Genomic DNA, 5,860 nt, shown 5'->3' with positions numbered 1-5,860 from the left:
TCCAAACTCCTAATCCTTGATTACTACTAGTTATAATTAATAGCCATGAACAAGCACAATATGCATGGTTTGTTCTGAATAAATTTTAATTTGAAATTTGAAAGAAATGTACTGTTCTCTGTTGGTTTCGATGTATAGATTGGATGGCATGTATAAAAGAGTTGTTGCTAATAATGATAATAGAAGTAGTAAATGTTGAAGGGCTTACTGGGAAAGATGGCCTGTTATTATATTGTTCAGCACACCATCATTGCATTAAGTAACCTAATTTTGGCAACAGTTTGTTTTGAAAGTTAAATGGAAATAACATTTCCCAGAGCAAAGCACCAAAAAGCCAAATTTTTTTGGTTTGGTGTACACATTGCCAAAAGCCCTTCAATAACCATTACATCAAATTCATTCAAGTATTAGAAAATCTAGATGTGTGCCTTGCAATAACATATGCCTTATCTGGTCGAGGGGTGCAAGCAATGTTGCGTGGAGTATGTGGTGCTGTGAGAGTGGCACTTCTTTCAGCAGCATCATGACACTTCCTTGCGACAATTGCATCCACCAATGGGGGTACATGATCCCTTGTTGTCTTCTCCATAATTGGTTTTGCAATCCACTCCTTACTTCTTTTGGGGAAGACCACCTTGAAACGTAGCTCTCCCTCGTTTTGTCCCCTTGAAGCAGTAGTATGGTCTCTGCTGGTGTTGGCATTGTGGTCAAAGGGCTGCCAGCTGTGTTCGAGGAACCATGCCCTTATACCTAAAGTGCTGCCGCTTGGGGAGGTATTTTGTCTGGACGCTTGTGATACACCTCCAAAGATCCAGTGTGACACCTGAGTGTCAACTGCTGGATGTCTTTAAGTAGATTTTTGTCAAATACCACTTCTTTTAATGCCTCATGTGCTGGTGAACCTGGCCTTAGCCATCTCGTAGTTCTGGTCACATTTCTTGGGATGGCTGGGTGGGGACATTCATGATAATAATCTGCACTGTCCCACTGGTGGATGTTGGCAGTGTGGTGGACAATTTGATATCCACTTCTCCCGTAAGAGTTCCTTGTCCCCACCAGAGATGGTTGGAGACTCACTTGATCCAGGGAAAAAGATCACTACAGTCCTTCTTCTTTGCCTTTTCAGTTAGTTTTTTAGTGACACGTTTCGCTAAATGCCACACATCAAACTGGTGATCCACATCAGGGTCGATGTGTCTCATCTCTGACCCTATGCTTACATGGCGATCAGTTGCCACACCCTTCTCTCTTCCCCCTTTTCCCTGTATATTTTCCATGCCCCTTTTAGATCCTTTTCTCTCCCTGGCGTTACTCCTCGTCACTTCGCTGACCTGAAGAATTTCGAAGTCAACTATTTTGTCACTATGTTGATCGATCATGGTGTAGGTGCCATATTTTGCGTTATGCCCTGGGCTGTCACAGCGACCATCCCCAGAAAGCCACAACTCTTTGTCTTTCAAATCATTAAAAACAGAATTTTGTTCTCCCTCCCAAATTTCATTAATTACTGGAAATAAATATGAGTCTTGAATGTTACAAAATGTTTTCTCACTGAAAAAGCATCACCTTAATATTTCAGCTAATGTAGCTATCTTGGTGTAAGTGGCCCCACTTAGAAGAATCGACGAGGACATCAAAAGGTTTCCAGCAGCCATCCCTTTGATCATTGGCTGGCTGTTCCAGAAGTAGGTGTGGCCATTTATGCACTTAAGTGTAACAAGCAACTGAGAACCCTGGGTAGATTATTTTCTTTTTCTTATGACTGCACCACACTCTGGACATCTTGTAAAAAGCTTCACTAATTACTGGGTTGCCAAACCCAGTCGGAATCTCGGTTTCATTTCGTGGGTTTTTTTATTTTCCGTGTCGGGAAAAGTCTTGCCTGTCACTCCCCTGCTAAGTGGTGTCTTTGTGCATAGGGTCTTCTGTGGGTATTTTGTTAGGTTTGAGGGGGCTGGGGTAATGCGTAGCTTGCTCTGCACAATTAACCTGTAATGGCGTCGAAAGTCATTGTAACGCGAATGGCTTTTTAGTACATCTTTAAAGAAAATATACCCACATGGAGCTCAAGAATGGAACGTCCAGACAGGCGGTGAAACATAAAGATCTGGAATCTTAAAAAAGCGACGAGTAATGGACTTCGACAGCGTGAATCTTTCGCCCGTCGAGCCGAAATCAAAATATGCTGTACTTCTAATATTTTGCCAAGGTGGTGTTACGTACAACACTGAAACCAAATGGAAATTTCTCTGGTAACTTACGGGTTCAACAAAGACAGAGAAGGAATCGAACACCACAAGTAGATCTGTGATCTCTGTTGTGTGTCTCACAGTCTTTACTGAAGTCGCATCTATTTAAAGTTTGCCTGTTTGTCCGGCAAGTAACATTCATTTTGTACTCAACTCTGCAAAGGTTAAAAAAAATTGGAACTGTGACAGTGAAAAATTACTTGAATGAAAGCTTGTTGTCTCTTTTGTGCTTTATTATTTGCGGTCAAGGCTCTTTCGAAAAGCGTCGAATGTGAGCTGGCAGAGATTTATTGAATTGCACATGCTGTGTGCTTGTGTGTTTCGCCTGCACGCACGCAACTGAAATAGGAGGGGTTTCTTGCCTCTTATAGCAAATATGTTGCTTGTTTCAAGAAATGTTTCGGTGTGAAATTTCCAGCTTTTGTAAATTTATTATGTTGTGTAATTTTCGAGCTTAGCAAATTTGCATACATGTGTTGAAATTTGATACGGGGTGTATTTTTGTGTTAACGCTTTAGTCACGTAAATAATCCGGTATGTTTGAAGCGTGCTTGAGTTTCAACAATATGACCCCCAACATCGGCTAAATATTGTGTCGCTGATGAATAATAAAGTAGCTGCTATTACCAAAACGGAGGAATTACCTGGTGATAAATAACCCTTGTCTTGGAGAGTAAATTTTTGATTTTCCAGAAACAATGATCAACCTCTGAGAGTTGGGCGATTGTGATCTTTGCGTTGAATTCGCACATTTCTTGTCAAAATTTATAACAATCGAAAGAAAAAGAAAACTAAAAAAAACAAAAACCCGGTAGCTTGGGATCATTTGACACGGATGCTTCACTGTTTCGCGAGTAAACATGCCGCGGTAAAATAACGCGGTAACTTGATCACTGCGCCCGCTGAATTCGATGCGATTTACTCGGTGCAGCCAAACTTGTACAATTACAACAAAACAACTAAAATCTCTCAAACTGTTTTTCGCTGATGGTAACTTTCTATATTCGTGGTTCAAAATTAATGTTGTTTTCATGTCGTAGATTTTGTTACCGATGGCAAAATATTTTATGCTCGATCGACCGTCCTGAAACTTCCTTCTGCTCTTCTTAAAAATTGTGTATCCATATTTATTTACTTTTACATCAATATTTGTTTTGCATAAAGCAAGCTAACAAAATCTGTATCTTGCTTGGTTCGCATTTGATAGCATTAAAATAGAATTTCCGGTCCTATGCTTCTGTTACTGAGTGGTATATTTCTTAGGTCGCCCATCCAGATACTAACCCCGCCGAACTCCCACGAAAGAACTTCAGCTTTCAACTTTTGTTTACAAAGCTGTCAGATGCTGTCAGTGCACGCTTACACTTGTGGTGGAAAGAAGTTGCATGATCAACATGTCAGCCCAGAAGCCAATGTTTCTCGATTCCCTTTTATTTTCTTCAATCTATCTGGGTTAAGTACTTTGCAAGTAAAAACATGCATTCTCAAGGGGCTATAAATCTAAGACTTCTGCCATCCCGCTAAAATGATAGACAATACACAAACAATATCGTGTACTGTTAGACCTACATATTACGCAAAGACAACTGTAAACATGTCATCCAAGAAGACAATGTTATTCACTACCCTTTTATATTCTTCAATCTTTCTGGGCTCAGTAATTTGCTAGTAAACAAATGTCATCTAAGGCAATTTACCCAAGACTTCTACCATGGCACTACAATGATAGACAATACCAAAACAATATCGTGCACTGTTAGAGCTACAGTTACGCAAGGACAACTTGAATGTCCTGGAAGACAACACACAGCTCAGTTGACATTATGGAATAAATTGCTGTGTTACTTCACTACCACACGTAAGCAATGCGTGTCAATTTTTTTTTAAAGAGGACAGGAATTTCTTCTTTCTGACAAATGATTAATTAATAGGCCGGTAGCCAGGTTTTTAACCTCAGAAAAGGATCTGTTTTGTCGTACGAACGTGTGAGGACCTGTGAGCCAAAGGCCCCCCCCCCAACTTGAAAAAAATTGCGTGGAATGCTGGACGTACCACAGGCAACCCAGTGTACCCTCACGGAGGGTCTAGGAACTTAACATCATCTTGCGGGTTGACACTTTTTGAATGTTCTGTTCCTGACTGTGAACTGTTTGAATGATCTGACATTTCATCATTTTTCAATGGTACATAAGATGAATCGTTTTGAGGTGAATTGTCAGCGGTGATTTTCTGTTCATGGGACGGGTCTACCTCATCAGAAGAGATCACTTCCTCACTGTGAAAGTCTTCATCAGTTTGAGTGCTTTGGTCACACAGGATCACATCAAATGAAGACTTGTAAGTTTGAGACTCAGTTGATTTCATCATAAGTTGTGCTCCTCGTGTATTAATTTGACACCCAACATCACTGGTAAGCTTATGTATTGGTATACTTGTTTTATTTGCTTTCGTTGAATCCACATTAACTTGCTGCAATGGCCTCTCGAATGCAACCTCACTATGATCTATGCCCTGGGAATTTAGGCAGTCAACGTTCGGGTAACATTCACTGGAGGTACTAGCTACAGGTTCTTCATACACACCCTGGGAATTGTGGGAGACAGCTGCTGAATTACATACAGAGGAGGTACTAAGTTCCACAACATTCATAGGGGAAACATGGTGTGTCGTGATGAGCAATTGCGTGAGCGTTCCCTCCACATGTAAGATAAGAAAGTACTTCGAGTTGCATGTAGGTAAAATTATGGACAGTAAAGAGTCTAGATTGGAAACTAGCGCGCGTCACCGGTTCCAACACGATGGAAATTCGTGACGTCACTGTCGCAAGGTGTTTTGCAAGTGAACTTTGTTTACACGCAAAGCAGCGACGAAACCTCTCAAACTATGGATATTCAAGACTTTTTTGAGGCGTGGGATGAAGATAAAGACGACAATGATTTGGCTGAACTGTTAGAAGACAACGTGGGGGCGGTGAACACGATTGAGGCAGAAGACAGTGAAGACGAAGATGAAAGCGAGAGCGAAGATGATGGCAGTACGTTTAAAGTGCAGCAAGTGTAAAAAGCGGTATCATGTGAAAGCAAGAACACGAAAACTCATGCAATGGCAAGGAACCTACCAAAAAATGCAAAGCCAAATTGTCTGAACACCAGAAGAAAACCAGAAAAGTGCTTTCTTCCCTCGGTTTTATTGATTTCTTTACATCTAAGTGCGTACCGAGTTTAATAACATTTCTCAACAAGATATCTGCCACAAGCAGTGAAACGGCCAAAATACGAGGATCCCGGTTCACACATGCACAGCAACAAGCTGGCAAACTTAAAACAGGATTGGAGAAAGGAGACGAGAACGTCAAGTCATTTTTTCGCTACGTTGGTGTGACCATTTGGTCTTCGCTCGGGACAGGGCGGGATTATCTTGTCAGCTCGTCACGCAAAGAACAATATATCGCTCAACGTCTAAATGAATTTCGACAAGCGCCAGAAGTGACATTAAAGTGCTCTGAACTGTGCTGTGTTGCATGCCTTAACTCTTCTGATAGTCTTTGCTACAGCTGATGATAACTGAGATTTTTAGGGACATCTGATCTTTCCGACATAAATCTGTAGTCC

General features: G+C 41.1%; 1 pseudogene; it reads right to left on the bottom strand.

Moving 5' to 3' along the window:
- Positions 1-400: 400 nt before the first annotated feature.
- LOC138024712 (uncharacterized) lies at positions 401-3,962 on the bottom strand (annotated as a pseudogene).
- Positions 3,963-5,860: the final 1,898 nt, after the last annotated feature.

The sequence above is a fragment of the Montipora capricornis genome, chromosome 11 (genome assembly GCF_036669925.1).
Source record: "Montipora capricornis isolate CH-2021 chromosome 11, ASM3666992v2, whole genome shotgun sequence".
Taxonomy (NCBI): Eukaryota; Metazoa; Cnidaria; class Anthozoa; order Scleractinia; family Acroporidae; genus Montipora; species Montipora capricornis.
This window is presented reverse-complemented; position numbering and strand designations above follow the sequence as displayed.